Source organism: Malus domestica, chromosome 17 (assembly GCF_042453785.1).
Source record: "Malus domestica chromosome 17, GDT2T_hap1".
In the NCBI taxonomy this organism is placed as follows: Eukaryota; Viridiplantae; Streptophyta; class Magnoliopsida; order Rosales; family Rosaceae; genus Malus; species Malus domestica.
In genome coordinates this window covers 20,924,659-20,950,215 of record NC_091677.1, presented here as the reverse complement: position 1 = coordinate 20,950,215, position 25,557 = coordinate 20,924,659, and the positions used below count along the sequence as shown (strand labels likewise).

General features: G+C 37.3%; 1 long non-coding RNA gene across 1 annotated transcript; it reads left to right on the top strand.

Moving 5' to 3' along the window:
- The first annotated feature begins 19,229 nt into the window (after positions 1 to 19,229).
- On the top strand, positions 19,230 to 20,496 carry LOC108173723 (uncharacterized). The gene is made up of 2 exons (XR_001790429.3): positions 19,230 to 19,420; positions 19,674 to 20,496. It is a non-coding gene; the product is annotated as an uncharacterized lncRNA (long non-coding RNA).
- Positions 20,497 to 25,557: the final 5,061 nt, after the last annotated feature.

Here is a 25,557-nt window from a genome sequence, read left to right as displayed (position 1 = left end):
TCATGTTATTCATAGTTAGGGAACTTGAGAAGAATAATTTGGTTGCGACGTTGAGTCCAATTTAATGAACTTAGAAAATCTGAGAGTTAATTTGTTCAGTTCACGGTTAAATTGGGGCGTTGTCATTCGTGGTTTATAGGAATAATAACCGGAAATCAATTTGTATGCATATGTTTCATGTGTGGAAAAGAATCATCTAGCTAACCTTTCACCCAATTTTCGTCCAAACCTACTTTGTTTATGCAATTTACTTGTTTTAAGTCAAAATTTCGTCCAAAAACCTCTCCCCTTCATGTTTTGTGTTAGTTTTGTCTAGTTTTCAGGTTTTAAGTCTAATTTGTGTTGATTAGCATCCCTTTTAATCACCGGCCTAGAATGATCCCTACTTATCCATACTACAATTGCATAATTTATAGGGTTTAATTTGTGTGTTAATTTTTACCACATCAAATTTTGGCGCCGTTGCCGGGGATGAGCAAAATTGCTAATCTTCCCTTTGTTTTTGTTTTTCTTGTGTTTCTGATTTAGTTTAGTTTTGTTTTCTTTGTTTTAGGTACTAGTTTATGACTAGAAATTCTCAACCAGTTCGTGGGCATATATTAGAGTTTGACGACGATTTTGAACGAACTTTGAGAAGGAAGATGAAGCAACCAGAACCCAATCCACCTAGTTCTAGTTTTGAATCCGAATTTGAAGAAGAGGAACAAGAACAGGAACAAGACATGACTGTAGACAATCGAACAATCAAGGAACTTTCAGGCTCGGGATTGGACAATGTCGTCCCTTTTTGCATTCAATACCCTATAGCAGCTCAAGGCAAAACCAATGAGTTTGAATTGAAGTCCAGTTTACTGCATCACATTCCCAAATACCATGGGTTGTCCATGGAAGATCCAAACAATCATTTGAAGAAATTTGAAGTGGTGTGCTCGAGCATGACACCAATTAATGTGGATGGTAATATTCTGAAGATGAAAGCCTTTCCATTCTCTCTTTTGGAAAAAGCTAAGGATTGGCTCTTTGAATTAGCACTTGGAATCGTCACTTCTTGGGAAAGTATGAAGAAAGCGTTCTTAGAGAAATTCTTCCCAAAGTCAAGAGTCATTCTTTTGAGGAAGAGAATTAGTGGAATCCAACAAGACCAAGGAGAATCATTTCCAGCGTATTATGATCGTTTCAAGACTTTAGTTGCATCTTGTCCCCAACATCAAATAAAGGAAGAGCTTTTAATTCAATATTTCTACGAAAGACTACTTCTAATTAAGAGACAAATGCTAGATGCCTCGGCAGGTGGTGCTTTGGTTGATAAAACACGAGTTGCTACAAAGATCTTGATAGCAAATCGAGCCTTGAATGCACAACAATACGAAGGAGTTAGACAAAGAGACACCTCACGGCAGACTCAAGTTAATGAGGTAAGTGCTATTTCAGAACTTCAATCTCAAATGGCTAATCTTTCTATTCTTCTATCACAGGTTGTTGAATGATCCAAGGTGCAATGAATAAGTTCTTGTGGTGTGTGCTCTATGAAAGGACACCCCACTGATCAATGTCCTCAATTGATAGAGAATGGGGGTTGGGAAAATGCCAATGCCATAGGTTATCTAGGCCAAAATCAACCAAGGAATGACCCATTCTCCAACACCTATAATCCGGGTTGGAGAGTGTTGGAACTGTGCCCTAAAACCAATCATATGATGATACTTTACGGACATTTCACATGTTAAACTAATCTAGTTTAATATCAAGGGCAAATATTATTGTTTTAAGTCGTCTCATATAAATGTTATATGCTTAAACGATAAGTTCAAGGAATATGTAATTAGGAGAATGTAATTTAAAGAAGTTAGATTCATGAGACCATTCTCTTTCGTATACATATCCTAAACGTTTAGGCATTGACAGTCCGTTAAGATCAGTATGTGTTGTGTCTTCTCTCAAGGAGAATGACTGGTCTCGAGTCATTGGTGTGATTGACACCAAGACAAGCATGTAGGTGCTCAATAGAGAATGAGTCCACTGAAGACGATTAACGAGGAGTTCTCATACTCATGTCACATGAGAACTCATGGTTGGGATAATGTAAAGTAGTCCTTTGACCTGAGGCATCATAGTTGTCTTGTGGTTAGGTCCTTGATCTTTGACTATGTCAAAGTCACTCCGTCAGAGGGTGTCCACAACATAGTTGGGGTTAAGCCACTTAGCCATGGAGGTAAGTGAATGCGCAACAAGGGATCTCTAACCTTCAAACCGTTTGAGGGAGAATACTCTATGATATGATTAAGAATCTCTGGGCAGAGTATGAATGAGATTTAGGAAGTCGTTCCAAATCACATTCAAGGTAATCATATAAGTAAATGAATCACATTGGATAGTAGACATGATTGGAGATGAGTAAGGATAATTAAATGGTTTAATTATTTATGGCTAGGATTAATTAATATGTTAATTAATCAAACGAATAAGTTCGTTATAGACCTAGGGTTAGTTTTGGGCCGTAAGGTCCAATGGGATTTGAATGTCAAGCCCATTAACTCAAGTTGTATGACAACTTGAATAAACAAAGGGCTTGAAAGCCCAATAAACCCTTAAGGCCGGCCAAATAGAGGAGGGTAGTGAACTTGCTTTAATTGCAAGTTTGCTACTCCATAATGAGGTGGTATAAAGGCAACTTTATAGCCATTTCATCCTTAGGGTTTTCTTTTGGGGAAAGGATGAGAACACAATGCTCTCCTTTTCTCTCTAAGAGGCCGGCCCCCTTGGAAGAGATTAGCTAGCAATCTCTCATCCTCCAAGGTCACTCATCTCTTCTTCAAGTCCCTCCTTGGTGTGGAAAAATTAGAGGTTCTCAATTTTGGTAACTTGGAGAATCCTTTCTACCATCCTCCTCTAAGAAATCAATGGAACTAAGAAGCAAGGAATGAAGGCCCTCTCCTTGGGTGATTAGCCTTTGCTTATGCAAAGAGGAATCAACAAAGGTATAAAATATCTCAACTCACTATGTTCTTGAGTTGAGTCTTGGTTCACCTTTCTACTAGGCTTTGAATTTCATGGATAATGTTTTGTTTTTGAGTGCATACAAGCATGATTTCGCCTTTAATTGTTAATTGCATGCCATAGATGTTGCTCAAATGAACATGTTTTTTACAAAATTTCCTTCAAGTGGTATCAGAGCCTAGGTCTAGTAGTTGGTGAATCCTTTTGGGTTTTGTAGTTCATAGTCTTTGATTTGAATGTTGTAATTGTTACAAGCTTTATTCTTGCTTCTTTGAATGTAAATTTTGTTAGAAAATTTGACATCTCAAATGTTGTAGATGTAGTTCATATGAGCATGAATTTTGGAGCTAAAATTTGGTGCCATGTTTTTTGGGAAATTCGGACAAATCCAAAGGGTGGATTTTTGGGTTCTTGTTTGTCTTGTTAAAAGTGTTTTAAGGTGACTTTTGGAACCCCTAAGTACCCTAGGATGTTAACCCCCTTTTGAGTAGTGAAATTTTGAATTTTATTGAGTGAAAACATTCATGGAGCTCTTATGAGTTTTCATGTGTGTTCTTCAAGGTTCTTGATGTTCTTACCAAGAACAAAAAGTTTGGTGTTTTTGATTCAAAGTTTTTGGTTGATTACATAAAGTCTTTGTTTTGTGTTGGTTGGTGTGACTTTTCTATCAACAAGACATTTATTTGAAAAGGTGATTGAAATGTTGATAGAGTGTTTGAATTTTTTGTACATGATTGGTACTTTTTTCTTACACACTTATACCTACTTTTTCACACCAACCCATCACCCATCCTTTTCAACTTGCATGACTTTATGACTTCGTTTTTTTATCAAAAAACCACTCCCTCACACTACCATGACCGGCCACCCTACATGTAGGGTACTTTTGGGGCTTTTATGCAATTACATAAAGTTTTGATACTTTTGTGTATTTGTACTTTGACTCGAAAGTTTACGTTTTTACGTAAAGGCCCAAAATCACTAAAGGACAAATTGTTTTGCTCCTTTAATGAAGTTTTTGTATTTGATGAAATTTTTGGGTTCTAGTTATAATTACATGAAGTAGTGGACTTTTGTGTTCTTACAAAGTGACCTCAAAAGTTTGTGTTTTGCAACATAGCCCAAAAAGTTGAGGTTATTGCAATTGACCCAAATTAGTTGAGAACAAAATAGTTTTGTATCTTTAAATGAGAATTGGATTTTCATTTCATTTAGCTCTATTTGAATCAATTCTATGGAAACAAAAACCAAATGAAAATGTTGCATTCAAGTTTAATTAGTTAAATCATTAATTAATTAAAGAAAGAGTGATTATGAACCTAAGCCTACGATAATTGAGCTATGTGAAAGGCCGTCTCAAATTTGTTTGAACCATTGGAATGTGTAGATTAGATTTTGGTTGTAATTTGATATGATCAAATGTTGTAAAAGAGCATAAGCTCTTCTTTACTTTAAAGTAATTTGTTTTAATCAAATGTTGTAAAAGAGCATAAGCTCTTCTTTACTTTGAAGTACTCCTTTCTTGTTTTATTTGATATGCATGAAATTGGAGTAGTTGGGTCCAACGCCCAATAAGAAAAACACGCCTTAATATGATTAAACGCGTAAATAAAATCAATCACCATTCCTAAACCGAGATTCAACACTAGGCTTGTGTTGGATCTAATCAAAGGTTCATAGTCATCTTAAGGCCCTAAGGCAACTATATAGTCCATCAATGAATGCAAACCTTATGTTAGTAGTACCATATACTCTTGCTTTAAAACCGTTTTACAAGCTTAGTGGGAGTATTATATACTACTAAATCAATCACATGGACCAATAGTTGTAATATGACCAAATTGTTTTAATTAGATTAGAATGCATGCTTATATGTGATGAGACCTAAAACCCTCAACCAAACCATTATTAAGTTGATAAGCGTGAGAGTGCTTTGAACATTCTTTTGTGGCCTTCCACCGTGGCAGGCTCCGATCGTTTGTGACTCGTACACCGACTTCACCCTATCATGGAGGAGTACAAAGTGCGTGCTTACACTCATGAGGAGTTCTATATGCATACATGATGTTGTGAAGGTAGGCAACGAGAATGATCAACATCATATCATTGTGAGGTTGTTCTTGAACCCCTACTCGAACTTGCATGGTGTGAATGACTTAACTAAGTGCAATGGAGCCAACATCAGATCATTGTGAGGCTTCATTCTCTAGAGGCCAAATAAGATGGGTACTTGCAAGAGATGCAAATGAGTAAGCGTACTCTCTTATTATTATTGATGCTAGCCAACATCATATCATTGTGAGGTGGGCTTGATAATGATGAGTCTCCCATACCCTACTAAGAGTTTCCTCCAAAACTCTCGAATTCCGATGAGAGATATGGAATTTGCCAAAAATAGTGGGTAATGCTAGTTGATTTAAAGACCCGAATCAAATGGTTTAAAATCAATCAATTTATATTCGTTATGTATTTATTTACCAATATATTTGCAAACGCTATCCAAAACTTGACAAAGAAAAAGTTGAAAGCTTTAGTTTCCGGACTTGGTACTACAATCCCATAGATTGTCTATAATGGCTTGTATATGTACCTAAGTAGTCTCATCCTCGCAATCTTCCTATTGATAATGTATCATTGGAAGAACATGTTAGATAAGTCTATCATAAAGAAGACAACACTTTTAATGTCATAATTCTTCAATTACAAATTGTTGTATGAAGAAGTAAGAGTTGCTTTGAACAACCCTTAGTTAACGCAAACATTAGTGCTCGTTTCTTTGTTACATGAACGAGGAACTTGAGAAGTAAGCACAAGGGCATGGACACTTTATGTGCCATGATTCTTCACTTACAAATTGTTGTATGAAGAAATAAGAGTTGCCTTGAACAACTCTTGAAAGTTTGTAATTGTGTTTAGAACATAATGGTTGGTTGACAAAAATAGTCCATCAACATGGACTTATGATGATTTTGAATCATTGAGTGTTGAAGTGTTAAACCACTTCTAGAGACGGAAACTAGGCAAGGACTTCACTTTTGTGTCCCTATCCAAATGGTTCACTAAGTTTATTGTAAACTATATAGTGAACAAATAACCACACGCTCTCCAAATTGTTTGATGTATATAACACAATTAAAATAAGTTTTAAGAGAGATAGTGGGAGTTTAGGGACCATGACTATTGTAGTCAAAGGAGAAGTCAAATGAAGAAGGCGAAATAACTCCAAGGGAACAAACTTTCTTTATGAAAGGATGGACATGGGTATTTGCAAGAAATGTCTTGCAAGTGTCAAGAACACACCTTTTGAAGGTGTTGTAAATTGTTCTTGAACAGTTCAAAACAGTTGGTTCTTCTACTTGAATACTTGATTTCGTATTAGTAACTATGTTTTACAATTGTTGTAAAAGTGTGGCTAATAAGAAGTAGAAGATTAATGAGAGAAGAGAAAGTACTTCACATTTTTACGTGGATCAAATATAGATCTCTGCGAAAGCAGGTAGTACTTCCTCATATGAACTACCAAAGAAAATGGAAAAACAAAGATTGTCTTTACATTCCAATTTGAATAAAGGAACTTAATTCCGTATGAGAAATGGATGAATGTTTTGTTTGACAAAACATTGTTCTTTATTAATGAATGATTAGATTATTGTAATCTAATTGATTATCTCTATAGTAGAGATCATATGGTAGTGTTAACTGTTTAGAATATAACGATACTTAAAACCCAAAAGTTTGCAAGGTAGTGACTAATCCCAACTGAGTTGTGATACCTCTAAAACATAAATTACGAGTTGGTCATAGATGGATGCTTTAGATCGTTAGATCCGAATCCAATGCCTTCTTGTTAAAATTGTATAGAGGCAAAATGTTTGAATCTTTATTCTTTTGGAAAGGAAGAAAGAATCGCAAAGTTGTTGAGGTTAAATCACTTAGATGTTAGTGGCACTTGTCCACAACAAAATACTACTCATGTTATATGACATTCACCGAAGATCGCTCTCAGTTGGACTATCGTTTATTTTGAATAAACACAAGTCCGAATACTTTGCAAAAGGTTTCAAAGAATTCAAGAATGTAAGATTGATGAGTAAGACGTCTAAAGTATTTACCTCCTTAGATTTGATCCAAAGAAAGGTAACACTTTAGAACAGTTTCCTTGAAAGATATCAAGGAAAGAAGCATCATAAGATAATGGATTTCTCCATTAAGAGAAGAATGAACTCGAATAAGATTTAGTTCGTTGGATGTTATCAATTACCCATATATAGGATATATACTTATAAGACAATATGATTGTCAATTAGAAGATCTTCCAAAATTTTCATGACTCCATAGGATGTAGTTGGAAAGAAAGACAAATCTTAATCATGTTAAGATTTGGGGTTGTGTGCTAATAAGCAATATTTGTTTAAAGAATTATCTTGTGGGTATCCTTAAATTGACATTTGGATATCACTTCTATAAACCAACTAATAAATGTTGTTTGTTGGGTAGTTCATTGTTATCCTACACTAGGATTTGTCTAAGATAGAGCAAATGAACGAGGGATAGAACTCAAATAATGGGTTCTTTGAGAGACAAGATAGTGATCAACAAATATAACAACCTAGTTCCTATATCACAAGCTCCAAGGTAGTCAAGAAGGATTTATAAACTGTCTTAGTTAAATCTTTTGAACTTTATGATTATGTCATAGAGTTACACCTCTTAATTCGAAAGAAATAAGAATGAAAATCCTTTTGACTACATTGAGCGTATATACAACATATACTCAAGGAAATGGTAAAATACCATTTGACCCGAAATAATGAAACCTTTATAGCTAATTGGTAGCTTAAGGTGACTACAATCAAAGAGATTGGTTGACTTTTTAGAAACCATCTTTGACGTAGTCTTGGTTTCAATTAATTTGAAGATTCCTAGCTACAACTAAATGGTGATTCACTGTTTGGACATAATATGGGTTTCCGAAACCATTATTAAGATAGTCTTGATAATATATGTTTGAAACTATGAATCACAAGACATGTAAGTTGTAGAGATCCATCCATCATGAATCTTAGCAAGCTAGTGGAAGCTATAAGCGTCTTATGAGAGAAAGATCAAATCGTTTGATTTCTCATAAAGATGTAAATAAATCTTTTGTTTACTAGGTTTACAAAAGATTAGTGGGAGTTAATCATGTTCCTAAATTTGAATATATATATATATATACACACACACATATATGATAAATTAATTTTGGAAATGAAAAGAGTACTTCTTCGTTAAAGTTATGACTTTAAACATTCTATAGCGATAGAATGTATATGGGACACATCGTCTATAAACATGGGATGGAAATCTATAATGATAGATTTCAGGATATAATTGGATTATATCAAGCCCTAATGATAGACAAAAGATGCTAGGAAGTTTCTCATATGATGATAAACTTCAATCAGAAGAACAACTCTAGTAAGACTAGGAGGTAGCTCTTCTCAAAGGGAACGTACCCTTTGACTCCTAAAGAAATAATGCGTAAATAGAATCCTTTATGTATACGCAAAAAGGGTGATTTATGTATTTCATATTGTATGAAAAACGTTGATATGAGTTGTACCAAGATCGGTACAAGATGATATCAATGCAAGCCCAGGATCAGAACCATGGCAACTGTCAAGTGAATCCTTAAGTATTTGAGAAATAATAAAGGATGGATTCCTCAAGAATGAGGAAGAATTAGAGTAACGTAATGGAAGCGTAAATGTATTAGATTATGAATTTAATCCATCATTGGATGTTTCTTCATTATGAATGAAGAGATAATCAGATATCTCTTTATTATGACTAAATAGATATTTGGATGGAAACATTAAAGGTAATGACTTTAGTGTGTTCCATTGTGAATGCAAAATATATTGCCATATAGAAGCTTACAACAATGTTGTTTGGATGAGAACGTTCATTCATGAACTCTCTATTCTGTTCCAACTAGAAAGTGTCTCTAGTGTACCGACACTACGACACTAATAGGGCGATAGCTCAAGCCAGGGAATCAAGGTCTCATCATGATCCGAACTCAAATGAGAGACTAAACCACATGATTAAGAATCATGTATAATGGTGACGTCGTTATTCTCAAGGTTGCTTTGCTTCTATGGATAACATATAGATATCCATTGTCTAGGCCTACTACTCGGCCATTTTTGAAATGACTACAGAAGAGGTATCATCATTGATGACCAAGTTGATTGGCTCTAGTGCAAGTGGGAGATTGTTGGAAATGTGCCCTAAAACCAATCATATGATGATACTTTACGGATATTTCACATGTTAAACTAATCTAGTTTAATATCAAGGGCAAAGATTATTGTTTTAAGTCGTCTCATATAAATGTTATATGCTTAAACGATACATCCAAGGAATATGTAATTAGGAGAATGTAATTTAAAGAGGTTAGATTCATGAGACCATTCTCTTTCGTATACATATCCTAAACGTTCCTGATCATAGGATTGCCAATTGGGCATTGACAGTCCGTTAAGATCAGTACGTGTTGTGTCTTCTCTCAGGGAAAGTGACTGGTCTCGAGTCATTGGTGTGATTGACACCAAGACAAGCATGTAGGTGCTCAATAGAGAATGAGTCCACTGAACATGATCAACGAGGAGTTCTCATACTCATGTCACATGAGAACTCATGGTTGGGATAATGCAAAGTAGTCCTTTAGCCTGAGGCATCATAATTGTCTTGTGGTTAGGTCCTTGATCTTTGACTATGTCAAAGTCACTCTGTCAGAGGGTGTCTACGACATAGTTGGGGTTAAGCCACTTAGCCATGGAGGCAAGTGAATGCGCAACAAGGGATCTTTAACCTTCAAACCGTTTGAGGGAGAATACTCTATGATATGATTAAGAATCTCTGGGCAGAGTATGAATGAGATTTAGGAAGTCGTTCCAAATCACATTCAAGGTAATCATATAAGTAAATGAATCACATTGGATAATAGACATGATTAAACTATCAAACCAAACAATGCGGTCAAGAGTATTGTATTAGAGAAAGACCGTATTGCATTGTAATCCTAAACTGAATAGGTTATCCACCTCTTCTGATTAGCTTGGGTAACCATGACACACTGATAGGTGTCACTCATGGTTTGTGGAAGCCCTAAACGTGTATAATCACTAAAGAGAGAATTGAAAGTAAGTTTCAATTCACAATCGATCGTTAAGAGTAACAATCGCCCACTACCTCACTAAAAGGAACCTAATGGATCGTACACCGTGTAAGGTAGAGATTGAAGAAACAATGGAGATGAGTAAAGATAATTAAATGGTTTAATTATTTATGGCTATGATTAATTAATATGTTAATTAATCAAACGAATAAGTTCGTTATAGACCAAGGGTTAGTTTTGGGTCGTAAGGCCCAATGGGATTTGAATGTCAAGCCCATTAACTCAAGTTGTATGACAACTTGAATAAACAAAGGGCTTGAAAGCCCAATAAACCCTTAAGGCTGGCCAAATAGAGGAGGGTGGTGAACTTGCTTTACTTGCAAGTTTGCCACTCCATAATAAGGTGGTATAAAGGTAACTTTACAGCCATTTCATCCTTAGGGTTTTCTTTTGGGGAAAGGATGAGAACACAATGCTTTCATTTTCTCTCTAAGAGGTCGGCCCCCTTGGAGGAGATTAGATAGCGATCTCTCATCCTCCAAGGTCACTCATCTCTTCTTCAAGTCCTTCCTTGGTGTGGAAAAATTAGAGGTTTTCAATTTTGGGAACTTGGAGAATCCTTTCTACCATCCTCCTCTAAGAAATCGATGGAACTAAGAAGCAAGGAATGAAGGCCCTCTCTTTGGTTGATTAGCCTTTGCTTATGCAAAGAGGAATCAACAAAGGTATAAAATATCTTAACTCACTATGTTCTTGAGTTGACTCTTGGTTCACCTTTCTACTAGGCTTTGAATTTCATGGGTAATGTTTTGTTTTTGAGTGCATACAAGCATGATTCTACCTTTAATTGTTAATTGCATGCCATAGATGTTGCTCAAATGAACATGTTTTTCATAAAATTTCCTTAAGAGAGATCATCCAAATATGAAGTGGAGGGAACCTCAATCTCAACAACAAGACGGATATAGACAGCCATCTCCTGGGCTCTATCAAAAGCCATTTGCACCACCATAACCTCACCCACCATCTACCCAACCAAATTCAGGTTCGTTAATGGATAATGATAAAATTCTACAAGTACTAACTTCTTTGACGCAGGGCTTACAAAATCAAGCCAAGGAGGTGGGCGAATTGAAGAATCAAATAGGGCAGATGGCATAATTCATGGGACAATTCAGAGAACAAGGCAAATTGCCTAGTTCAACCGTTGTCAATCCAAATGGAGGTTTTGAAACCGCTATAGCTATCACATTAAGAAGTGGCAAGGAGCTTGGAACCAACCTAAAATCATCCAAACAAAGCCAAATAGATGATGAAAAGCTGCTGCAAGAAGAAGATGAAGAGGATAAAGCCATTGCAAGGGAAGAACAACCCTGCCGCAACCCCCTAAGAATCCCACGCAATCCGAATGGTAACTGGTTTAGCAACAGGACTGAAGGTTTCTTGAAAATCAACTCCTTCTTATTGATGAAAGCCTTTGGCCACTAAGCGGGCTTTGTGTCTGTCAATAGTTCCATCAGGATTTTTCTTAACCCGAAACACCCATTTACAACCAACTACATTCTGAGAAGGATGAGATGGAACAAGAGACCAAGTACCTATGGTTATTAAAGCATTAAATTTAGCCTGCATTGCAACTCTCCAGTGAACATGCTTTGATGCTTGTAAATAAGTACTGGGAACAAATTCAAGATCAACTGGAAGTGGATGTTTGATTGCGGCATAAGCTCTCAACTTGTATATACCAGCCTTAGATCTTGTAATTATAGGATGCATATTCCCAAAAATAGGTGGATGACTTGTCTAAATAGGCACTAGAGAAGAGTCTCGGAAAGAGGCAGAATTTGAAGAACTATGAGAAGTATCCAAGAACTGATTGCATGAAGGATGCTCAGTTGCATGAAGTATCCACGGATTGATACCATATAGAAATAGAAAACTTCCTCTGTAAGTTTTCTAATTGTATTGAATGAATAATTAGTTACACAAATGTGAATATATATAGCATTAGCTACCTTAGGCTAGTTACAAGAATACCCTCAACTACTTTAACTAATTACATTTAGCTTTAACAAACTATTTAACTGTAACTATATTTGATGACTTGTCATTCTCCCTAATAGAACCCACCCAAAGTACAAGGTACCATTTGCCGTGATAGCAATTCACATGACAGTGGAGGGTAGTTGGAAATCATTGTCGAGTCCGGAGTTAACGGTATTTAAGGTGCGTAATGTTGTCAAATTATCGTTTTTATAGCCATACCAGTAGTGATCAAGAACATCGTCCGGATACCTAAATAGATTAGATTTAAAGATAATTATCAGTGTTAATGTAGCTAGGAGTTTGTTATTAATTAGCATTCTAGAAAAGTGAATCATGCACTCCTTCCTTTATTTTTTCTACCAAATAAAAGTGCATAATGACTTTTTTGGAATACAAATTAACAGCAACTCACATACGACACCTTCTTTCTATTGACCGATGTCTAACCGGCTGTTAAGCGCCAATGACCCCATTTGGATTTCATAAGATGCATTGTAAAACCCTGAGTTCTATACTTGATATGAATGGAACCCCGAAGCCCGTGTTCACTAGACAAATATGTATATAATTCCACCGAGGGACATGTATGAGCTCTTTATGTCTATTTGCAGTGGTGGCATTCTCCAGCTTGACTAATTCCCAAAAATTAGCTCCGAGATGCCGTTCAAACTCTGGATATTTATCTTGGCAGTTATAATTTCCATAGAAGAAGCTTACTAAGATTAAATATTTGGTGCTACTTGTAACGTTGATCTTGTAGCAGTTCCTGATTCCTTGAGGGAAGCTCCTCACATACCAATATGGTGTTGGAGAACAATTCAGAAATAAACAAAAATAACAGAAATTCTAATATTTTATTAACTAAAATATACTTGCTATACAAAACGAAAATTACACAATAAATACAGAAATTAATGTTACTAACTTGATTATAGAAGGTAGAGGCTAGCGTAAAAGCTATGTCCTTCGAACAGTATTTTCGTCCCACTCTTGGGCTTGTGGTTCTATAACGTCTGCTCGACCAGGATTCAACTACCTAATTCTACAATCCGCACTGGATTCTAGAACTCTAGTGAATTTGCTTTTTGTGTGTTTACTCTCTAGAAAATTCGTACAGAAGGAAATAGCAAGAAAAGATGATCCATTTGGAAACTGTGATTGCAGATATATAGGCTGTTTCACACCCTTTCAAATACATGTTCAGTGTATTTGAAGGTACACAACTCTTTCTAAGAGCTGTGTCTTTTAATCAAAACGTTTTTAATTAATAAATTAATTAAAAACTTAATCCGAAAATTAAAATTAATGAATCAGATTAATATTAATTGTATTTAGTCTATATTATACAAGCCTAATCCACATAATCATAAGGCCTAAGCCTTCAATCCATTTCCAAATGGCCCATGTTGTAATTACTAGACTAAAGCATTAAATCTATATAAAGGCCTTTAGGAATCTTGTTTTCCCCAATGTGGGACAAGAGTCTCAAAACTTCCAACAATACCCCACATTTTGAGACGACTATTTGGTCCTAGAGAAACTGAGACACGAGAGTAAACAATGGATGTGACATACATCGAGAGATGTGTCTTTTGGACTTGAACCTACCTTAGTATATACTTATCGGATTTACTAGATGACGCAGTGAATATAAAATCTTGAACTATTTATCTCCACAGTAAACCAAGACAATAAGCAAAACATATGTCACACCAACACATCGCAAATTCATACGTTTGTGTTCATTTTGGTCCTGAACAAATCCTGGATTCATGAGAGCTTTAGAGAATGTAGCCATGTAATTATCATAAATTCGACCCCACATTTACTCTTATATAGGTGATATTGATTATGAATAGGTTGCTACTATTCCACTTGATTTACAAGTACCAATATCATTAAACTAATGTATCCTATACCATTAGCAGTCATCACACTTCTTCCATCATAGGAATGGGTATGTAAGTGTGTTTCTTCTTGAATCTAGCCAAACTAGTTTGCCTATTGAACCTAGACCATGGGATCTCCAATCAACTAGGTTAGGTTTCCGTTTAGCAATTTCATTTTACTCTGTTGGCCTTAAACTCATTCCCCTCGATGTATGCTTAACTTGCTCTCTAGATAAGCCTTTAGTAAGCGGATCAGCAATATTATCATTTGACTTGACATAGTCAATAGAAATTACACCACTAGAGAGCCATTGCTTTATTGTATTATGCCTTTGTTTAATTTGTCTAGACTTCCCATTGTATACACTATTTTTAGCTCGATATTGTGCAGCTAAACTATCACTGTGTATACATATTGCTGTTACAGGTTTAGGCCATATGGGAACATCTTCCAAAAAATCTCTTAGCCACTCAGCTTCTCATTCAGCCATATCGAGAGCTATAAATTCCGATTCCATAGTTGATCGGGCTATGCATGTTTGTTTGGAAGATTTCCAAGATATTGCTGCTCCTCCCAAAGTAAATACATATCCACTTGTGGATTTCGTATCAGTACTATCCGATATCCAATTCGCATAAGTAAATCCTTCAAGCACAGGAGGATACCTCGTATAATGCAATCCATAATTCATTGTATGCTTTAAGTATCTCAAAACTCGAATTAAAGATGCCCAATGATCATGCCCAGGATTGCATGTATATCTACTCAATCTACTTACGGAGTATGCTATATCAGGCCTTGTATAGTTCATAATGTACATAAGGCTTCCAATAACGTGTGAGTATTCACGTTGAGATATAGCATCACCTTTATTTTTCTTAAGTTTGCTATTGGCATCAAAAGGAGTAATTGCATCTTTACTTTCCAAATGACCATATTTCCTAAGTGTAGCTTCTATATAATGGGACTGAGTAAGAATATATCCTTCTTGGTTTCTTTTTATTTTTACACCAAGAATCACATAAGCTAGTCCAAGATCTTTCATATCGAAATTTGATTTCAATATCTTCTTGGTCCAATTTATTAGGGTAAAGTACAAAAAACTACCTTAATTATTGGTGTCACAACACTTTCATACCTTATCTTTTAAAATTGACAATGTCATACCTTATCTTACGAATTTGTGCCAATGTCATACCTTCCGTCAATTGTTTGTCAATTCCTCAGTTAAATGTTGACGTGGCTTGTGACGTGGCACACTTTATATTAAAAAACTAATAAAATATTATTAAAAATAATTAAATATATATTTTAATAATTAAATATTCAGAAAAAAAAAAAAAGTTTAAGGGATCCGGCCTTCCCTTTCCTCCACCCGCACTACTTCTTCTTCTTCTTCTTCTTCTTCTTCTTCTTCTTCTTCTTCTTCTGGGTTGCAGGGGGTTGGGGGCATGATTTTTGTTTTTTTTTCTTTCTTCCTTCTTCTTCTTCTTCCTCATTTTCTTCTTCTTCTTTCCTTTCTGGGTTGCAGGGGGTGGGGGGAGTTTTTTTTTTCTTTCTTCCTTCTTCTTCTTCATCTTCCTCCTCTTCTTCTTCTTCTTCTTCTTCCTTGCTTTCTAGGTTGCAGGGGGGACGATTTTTTTTTTCTTTCTTTCTTCCTTCTTCTTCCTTTCTGGGTTGCAGGGCGTGGGGGGGGGGACAAATATTTTTTTTTTCTTCCTTCCTTCTTCTTCTTCCTCCTCTTCCTCTTCTTCTTCCTTTCTAGGTTGCAAGGGGTGGGGTGTACGAACGAAATTGGGTTTTTTTTTTTTTTTTTTGGAATATTTAATTATTAAAAATATATTTAATTATTTTTTAATAATATTTTATTAGTTTTTTTAATATAAAGTGTGCCACATCACAAGCCACGTCAACATTTAACTGGGGAATTGACAGACAACTGACGGAAGGTATGACATTGGCACAAATTCGTAAGATGAGGTATGACATTGTCAATTTTAAAAGATGAGGTATGAAAGTGTCGTGACACCAATAGTTAAAGTAGTTTTTTGTACTTTACCCAATTTATTATCTCTTTGTTAGTTCCCATTATAAGCATATCATCTACATATAAACACAACATAACGCAAGCATTATTTTGAGTTTTTGTGTAGACACACTTATCACACTCATTTATCTTAAAACCATGTGTGATCATAACATGGTCAAATTTTTCATGCCATTGCTTTGGAGCTTGTTTAAGCCCATATAGCGATTTCACAAGTTTACACACTTTGTGTTCTTTACCTTTAACTACAAACCCCTCGGGCTGTTCCATATATATTTCCTCATCTAAGTCTCCATTCAAGAACGCAGTCTTTATATCCATTTGATGTATTTCCATGTTATGGAGTGCAGCTATAGCAATCAATAGTCTTATTGAAGTAATTCTCGTTACAGGTGAGTATGTATCAAAGAAATCCAAACCATGTTTTTGATGGTATCCTTTAGCTACCAAACGAGCCTTATATTTGTCAATTGTACCATCTGATTTTAATTTCTTCTTAAAGATCCATTTGTACCCAATTGGCTTATTGCCAGGGAGCAAATCGACTAATTCCCATGTATGATTTTGCATAATAGAATCTATCTCACTGTTGACTGCATCCTTCCAAAATGGAGCTTTCAGGAGTGGACATGGCCTCCTTAAATGATTGAGGTTCTGTCTCGGTTAATAAGGTCACAAAATCAGGCCCAAAGTCCTTTCGAATTTTTGACCTTTTACTTCTTCTAGGTTCAAGTTCTTCTTCTTCTTGAACTCTAGACGAGGTTGAACATCATCATGTTCTCTAGGTTCGTTAGTAACCTCAGATACATCATCATGTAATCTCTTTTTCAATAAATTGGACTTGCCTATTTTGTATGGAAAAATATCCTAAAAAAATATTTCATTTATAGATTCTATATTAATATTGACATGTATATCACTTACTTTGGAATGAAAAACTAAGAATCTATAAGCTGAACTATTAGATGCAAAACCAATAAAAACACAATCTATAGTTTTAGGCCCTAATTTTGTTCTCTTTGGCAATGGAACTTGTACTTTTGCAAGGCAACCCCACACTTTAAGCAATTTAAACGTTGGAGTTCTTCCTTTCCATAATTCATATGGCAACCCCAAGGCCCTTGTCTTGATTAATTAATATTAATTGTATTTAGGCTATATTATACAAGCCTAATCCACACAACTATAAAGCCCAAGCTTTCAATCAATTTCCAAATGGCCCATGTTGTAATTACTAGACTAAAGCATTAAATCTATATAAAGGCTCTTGAGAATCTTGTTTTCTCCAATGTGGGACAAGAGTCTTAAAACTTCCAACATACGGTTGATCTTTCGACCTCTTTGATCTGGCAATAGGAACTTACTTTCACCACTGTCTATGTAGTTGGCGTCTGAAATATACTTAACGAACGTTGTCTTTTCGATATAGCTCGAACCTTCTGGTAGGCCGCAGTCTATGCTAACGAAGCCTGTAACAAAAAAAAAAAAAAAACACAACGTTACAAGGGATGCATTGCAGGTATTTAATATATATGTTGTGATCACATTTTTTTGTTGTAGATATTCATATACCTGATTGATCATCCTGAGCATGAACCAAGAGCATAAGAGCAAAAGCACCGAGCAGTGAAAAGAGGAATTACTCGAATATCTGTGACATCATTGGAGTCTGGCGAAACAAATACGAATGTCGATCATTTTATAGAAGGGTAAATGCCATCCTGGAGATCAGATTTCCTGGCCGAGTAATAAATACAATGCATTCTTGGTCCTAATATGTATAATCAATGTGGGTGTGAGAACGTGAAAAGAGAGGGGCGAAGACGTATGGTACGTAACACGTACGGAGGAACAAGCCAAGATAATGAAAGTTTAACGAAATAGTTAAAGTGAAAGTTTAAGTCATTAATTGCTACTAGCAATATGGTTCAATAATATTTTTGTCTATTAGAAAGCGGGAGGTCTTAACTAGTTTGACTCCTACAAATAACAAGTTCAATACTAAATTATTATGACTAATTCTTTGTGTGGCTTATAACCCAAATTATCACCCCTTATGCATTCATATGAAGAAATTGCTTTCATAAGACCATCTCCAAAGAAGATGTCAAATATGCCAAATAGGATTATAAGACATTTAAGTGTTCTCCAATGGATATGCCATATATGATGTGGCATGTGAGTCATTTGACTCCTTGCTTCTAGCTGCCTTTTTTACAGCAAACAAAAAATGAGTTAAATATATTTAATTTAATTTTTAACCCTTGGGTCCCATTAACAACCAATAAAATTATATTATCTATATACTAAAACTAGACCTGTAAACGGGTCGGGTTTATTGGGTTTGGGTCGGGTTCAACCCGACCTGTTAAGTTAATGGGTCACTTGAACCCAACCCGTTAAGCTAACGGGTCACCCAAACCCGACCCGTTTCACTTGTTAACACCCTTTAACAATTATAATTTTTTTTTGCATAAAGTTTATTTTTTGTTATTAAGACTTTACTAAAATTACTAAAATATCCTCAACTAACGGGTGCTAACGGGTGTTAACGGGTTCTAACGGGTCTAACAGGTTGACCCAAAGTGACCCGTTAGCGACCCAACCCGTTAAGCATTCACCCAAATACAAATATTAACGGGTTGGGTCGGGTTAACGAGTTCGGTCCAAAATGCCAAGCCTAACTAAAACCCAAGTTCACGGACAGTGCGCGGACGAAAATGCCCCCCAATTGGTGTTCAGTTTTTTTTTTTCACAGTAAAATGACGGTTTTGTCCTCCCAGCCCATGCGTTTCTCATTCGTGTGCCTTTAGGGTGCGTTTGGTACGTAGACGGGACGGGATGGGACGGGACAGAACGGGACGGGACGGAATAGTGGTTCCATGTGATGGTTGGTATGCGTAGGACAAAACGGGAAAATTGTTCCGTTTTGCGTTTGGTACGCGCAGGACGGAACAGAACCAAAACATTAAAACTACTTACCCTGTTCCGCCTGTTGTTTGGTACAATGTTTGGGACGGGACGGAACAATTTTTTTTTTTCTTCTTTTTGCTCTTCATTCAGTTGGATTTGTGCAAAATCCCCCCCTTTTTTTTTTCTTTCTTCTTCTTCATTCTTCTCTCTTTACTTCTCAAACGGTTTCAATTTTCGGTTTTGATAAATCAGTTTCCTTAATTCGAATTGAAATAGTGCAGGTGAGATAGCTCGGATTCTGGTGGAATTCCTGGAGGTTGCAATCACTTCAGTCGTTTTCCTCAAAGGAATTTACCCTCCAGGTTTCTTCTTCTAATCCTCCATTCAATCCTATCCCACCCACCCCACATTTTCTTGTTTGGTTGCTGAGAAAATTATGGTATTGGGTTCTGTTTTGCTTTATTACCCTACCGAGAAAGCAAAACCCCATTTTCTCAACTAAAATCCTTACGCAAGTTGCATACGAGACTTAGTGGAATAATGGGTAATTGCATCTTTTACATTATGAACTGATATTTACTGATAGACTCTGATACTTGGTGTGTTTTGGTAAAGGTGCTTTTGAAAGAAGGAAATATATGAATTTGGTGGTTCATAGAGCTCGTCACCCTGAATTCAGAGATTACATCCATTCCGCTGTCTCGGGACTTCTTCCTTTTATCCAAATGATTGCTCCTTTACTTATTTATTTCTTCTAAAACTTTTTTTATACATGAGCTTATCATCTTTGCTTAGAAATGATTTGCAACCAAATTGGGTGAAAAGTTTGAAGAATGTGTTTCTACTTGAACCAAAGTTTTGCCACTTTTTCTGTATGTTTTTATTTGTTTTTCCACTTAAAGAACATTTTCACTGAGACAGAGAATACATCTTACAAACTAGGGTCTCGTGGAGAGAGTAGCTGTTATTTTCTTTGACGGGGACAACATCCCTGTGGAAAGATTTATGTTTAAGCTCAGTGTGAATCAATCGCATGGCTCGAGGGTGGAAGAAGCTGACCTGGAGTTCTCACTAAGGTCATTTTTTATCAAGCTTCCTGTCGCAGAACCCCTTACCAAGGCTCTTCCCCAGAGTAAATCCTAAAGCTTTCTACCAGATGGTTTGGTTTAATTGGTTAATTAATGACCAGATGCTTACATTGTTTCTGGGATTATGAACTATAGTTTGGTTTAATGTCTCGTTTCCTTTAGTCATCAATCACGGCTAGCTATGTAAGCTTCTCGTTTCTATTTGTTGCCTGCAATGTTTTTTTACTCTTCTGCATGCTTGTCGTAGAACAGCAAGAAAACATATGATCAGTTTGTTGGTTTTTCTTACTTGATGTTGGTAAGGGACTGATTTACTGAACTCAGTAAAATGAAAGTTAAGTTACCGGAAATGATGCTCAGTCAGTTTTCTATACTGTATGAATGAGGGTTCGATAAAGAGTTAAATACATATGCAATGAGGGTTCGATAAAGAGTTAAATACAGAAGTTAGCGATCTTGATTTGATGAACATCAAAGCACTCCGTGACCAAGTCCTTTCTCTCTCTGAGTACAGAGCTCAGCTATATGACTATTTGAAAAATAGGATGAACACCGTTGCACCAAATTTGACTGCTCTTGTTGGAGAGCTCGTCGGTGCTCACCCCATTTCCCATGGTGGTAGCTTGTTGAACCTTGCAAAGCAGCCTGGGAGCATAGTTCAGATTCTTGGAGCTGAAAAGGCCCTCTTCAGAGCACTGAAGACTAAGCACGCAACACCGAAATATGGACTTATTGTGTCACACAATATGTATATTATAAGTTGAGCTGCGAGACAATTGAATGTCTATGGCAATGGCTGCCATGCAAGGATGAAAAATATATAAGCATGTCAATAAAAAAGAATCTATTAACTGATAATTTTAGCCAATCATTAACACTACAAAACTTGTAGAAGCATAAAAGCTAAGCTGGAATAGGGAAATACCTCGGGTGAGAAATGGAACGATTTATATATGTTGCCCAGGATCTAAATAACTGAGCTCCAGCACCACTGCAGTTGAGAAAAAAGCAAGAAAGTAAGCATCATACAGAACAACTCGACAAAGTTTGATATAATTTTTTTCAGCCGAACAAAATTTTCATACGTAGTAACTTTTGACAAGCCCATCACATTGATATGAAGGAGTTTACACAATTTTCTCAGCATTAAATATAAGAAAATATAATAAATTATCACACTTTCACAAGGACATCCTTGAGCCCTTTTGTTGTACAATTCTTGTTTCTTTTCTTTTGGCCCACAGAAATAAGTTAACATGTCCAATTTTGTGTACTGGGTTAAGCCCCAAATTTGACCCATATGTACACATGGTCCACATTTGTGAAATCTTATCAATGCATTGAAGAAGGACTTTGATGCCCTAATGTTAAGTTGTTTAGGTTTATGCAAGTAAAAGAACTCCTGATATGAGCTTCTAGTTTTCCTTGTCTGGAAAATCATTCTGAAAACTAGTTTGGGTACCATACTTTTCATGACACATAACTAGTTTTGACACCGTACTTTTGACGACGCATAACTAATTGGTTTAAATTTAACCAAGTGAGTATGATCAAGGATTTTAGTTAAATTGTTCTGTCCATCGTCTAGCAGTTATGCGTGCCCCAACTATGAAATTCCAATATACTAAACATTTGAATCATCTTCTGTAAACAAAGTCTTTGCAAGCTATCTACCTTCAAAGATTCCACAATTAAACTGCATATAGCATTCAACCGTATAAACAACAACATTTCGAAAAAAGAATATCAAATACTTCCATACAGATCATTCAACGATAAGATTAAATTTATAGACTCGATCACACTAACATACTTAACTACAACAACAACAACAACAACAACAACAAAGCCTTTTCCCACTAAGTGGGGTCGGCTATATGAATCCTAGAACGCCATTGCGCTCGGTTTTGTGTCATGTCCTCCGTTAGATCCAAGTACTCTAAGTCTTTTCTTAGAGTCTCTTCCAAAGTTGTCCTAGGTCTTCCTCTACCCCTTCGGCCCTGAACCTCTGTCCCGTAGTCACATCTTCGAACCGGAGCGTCAGTCGGCCTTCTTTGCACATGTTCAAAATCACCGGAGCCGATTTTCTCTCATATTTCCTACAATTTCGGCTACTCCTACTTTACCTCGGATATCCTCATTCCCAATCTTATCCTTTCTCGTGTGCCCACACATCCCACGAAGCATCCTCATCTCCGCTACACCCATTTTGTGTACGTGTTGATGCTTCACCACCCAACATTCTGTGCCATACAACATCGCTAGCCTTATTGCCGTCCTATAAAATTTTCCCTTGAGCTTCAGTGGCCTACGACGGTCACACAACACGCCGGATGCACTCTTTCCATCCAGCTCGTATTCTATGGTTGAGATCTCCATCTAATTCTCCGTTCTCTTGCAAGATAGATCCTAGGTAGCGAAAACGATCGCTTTTTGTGATCTTCGCTAGATTGCTCCGGTCATTAGTGTGGATAAGTATATAAATGGATAGAGATAGGAAAGCAAACACAAGATGTACGTGGTTCACCCAGATTGGCTACGTCCACGGAATAGAAGAGTTCTCATTAATTGTGAAGGGTTTACACAAGTACATAGGTTCAAGCTCTCATTTAGTGAGTACAAGTGAATGATTTAGTACAAATGACATTAGGAAATATTGTGGGAGAATGATCTCGTAGTCACGAAACTTCTAAGTATCGGAGTGTGGTGTCGTCTTGACTTGCCTTATCTGTCTCATAGGTAGATGTGGCATCTTCTCTGGAAGTACTCTTCCTCCATCCAGGGGTGGTATCTTTAACTGGTGGAGATGCACAAGGTAATGTATCAATTTCACTTGAAGCTTACTTGTAGTTTCAGGCTTGGTCAAGCGCGATACAAACCATGTAGTAGGAGTCCCCCAAGTCGCCGAGCTAGGGGGTCTGCTGAAAGAGGTGACAGACAAGGTAAGCAATCAGAGCTCCGACTGATTGTTCACCTTCTCCCCATCTTGCAGCAGCATGAAGGATAAAGAGAAGAAAAATGAGAAGAGATGATATGAGATACTTTTGCTTTTGAAGAAGTAACTTTCCACAGGCTTATTCTTGAACTGAGCTGGAGGGTTTTCTGGTTTCCTCCAGAGTATAAGGCCGACTGAAGAATTTGAGGGTCAAAACAAGTCCATCAAATCTAGAGTACGTTCCACCCTGCTGATATGGGATACTTTTGCTTTTGACAGAGTAATGAATGTATCGGCACGTGTGCTGTTACGCTTGTCTCCACATGCTTCCTTGTATCCTTCGCACTTGCCCTATCTGTTCCTCAAGCAGATGCGGAATCTTCCCTGGAAACATAAGATGTTGAAGATGAGTATTCGAGAGCAATGCCAGGTAAGTAATCAGGTAAGGGGTTCCAGGCAGTCAGTTCCTGGCTAGGAGCTTGATTCCAAGTGCTGACTGATTGCTCTCTTTCTCCTTGTCTTGCAGGTAAAAACAAGGCCAAAAGAAAAGACAGGGAAAAAGCATGATATGGGATACTCTTGCTTTTAACCCTGATGATATGAGATATTCTTGCTCTAGTATAGCTTGTTTGCAGAGGTATTATCGGGGGGAAAGAAAGCTGAATATTTCGAAAGGCTTCGTTGGGAGTGCCCTCTCAGATATGATGAAGGGTTGAGCATTTTTGCAGGTCTGCCTGTCCGTTGGGGATGGAGGTCGACATATATAGGAGTCTCCCTAACAACAAGTAGTAATGCTATTCCTTTACCCTGCTTGGTCATAGCACGGTAGTGGGAGCTGCCAGTTTCACATGTTTTAACTCTGTCAGAGCACTTTGAAAAAGTGGTCTGTGGTATCTGGCTCTCGAGATTCGGAGAACGATGCCTCTTCGATTTTTGAGAAAGCAATCATGCTGGGGGTATGACTCTCGAGATTCGGAGAGCAGTGTCTCTTCGATTTTTGAGGAAGTAATCATGTTGGGAGTCTGGCTCTCGAGATTCGGAGGGCGGTGCCTCTTCGATTTTGGAGCAAGCAATCTTGTTGGGAGTGTTGTCTCGAATGTGAGTAAAGGTTGGGCATGTTTGCTAGTCTACCTTGCCACGAAGCACAAAGGTTGACACACAGGGACTTTCCAATTATCCAGCAATGGTACTGTTCCTTTACCCTCTCTTCGATTTTGAGAAAGTAGTCATGTTGGGAGTCTGGCTCTCGAGATTCGGAGGACGGTGCCTCTTCGATTTTGGAGCAAGCAATCTTATTGGGAGTGTTTTCTCGAATGTGAGTAAAGGTTGGGCATGTTTGCTAGTCTACCTTGCCACGAAGCACAGAGGTTGACACACAGGGACTTTCCAATTATCCAGCAGTGGTACTGTTCCTTTACAGTTGTGGGTAATAATATGGTAGCTAGACCTTCAAAATTTATGTGTCTAAACTTTTGTTAGTGCTGTTTCTTTGCTATTCTTTTACCTTTCTTGGTCAGAGCGATGTAGTGGGAGCTGCAAGCTTCACGTGCTCAACTTTGGCAGAGAACTTTGGCAAAGTTATCTGTGGTACCCATGAGCTATTGTTGCGTGTGGGAAGTGGGTGATTGAACAGTAAGATTCATGTGTTTTCTACTTCCCCAGAAGTCTTTGACAGAATGCCCATAATTTCCACAAAACTGAGTGTGCGTGTGACAGGTGCTGACAAGGCTGGAAAAGGCTGGAAAAGTAGGTGCCTCTTCGATTTCTGAGATCGGCCCTCGTGGTCTCTGGGGAGCCCAGCTTTTGAGAAAGCGAGCGCCTCTTCGATTTTTGAGATCGGCCTTCGTGGTCTTTGAGCAGCCCAACTTTTGAGAAAGCAAACGCCTCTTCGATTTCTGAGATCAACCCTCGTGATCTCTAAGCAGCCCAGCTTTTGAGAAAGCAAACGCCTCTTCGATTTCTGAGCAGGCGCCTCTTCGATTTCTGAAGCTTCGTCGAGTGCAGATTTTTATAGGGGCTGGCATTAAGTTCCAAAGCACACTTGAATCTCCACCAGTAGAAGCTTCATTCTTGCACTTCTAAGATCTTGATTTGTCCGACCTCTTCTCTCTTCAACACCTTTGAAAATGTCTGGCCCCTCCGACCGTCGTTTTGACTTGAACCTTGTTGAAGAGGCAGCCCCGCCTTCTCCAGACAACATATGGCGCCCATCCTTCGTCTCCCCTACTGGTCCTCTTACCGTTGGGGATTCCGTGATGAAGAATGATATGACCGCTGCTGTGGTGGCCAGGAACCTTCTCACTCCCAAAGATAACAGACTACTTTCCAAACGGTCTGATGAGTTAGCTGTTAAGGATTCGCTGGCTCTCAGTGTTCAGTGTGCAGGTTCTGTGTCTAATATGGCCCAACGCCTATTTGCTCGAACCCGCCAAGTTGAATCATTGGCGGCTGAAGTGATGAGTCTCAAACAGGAGAT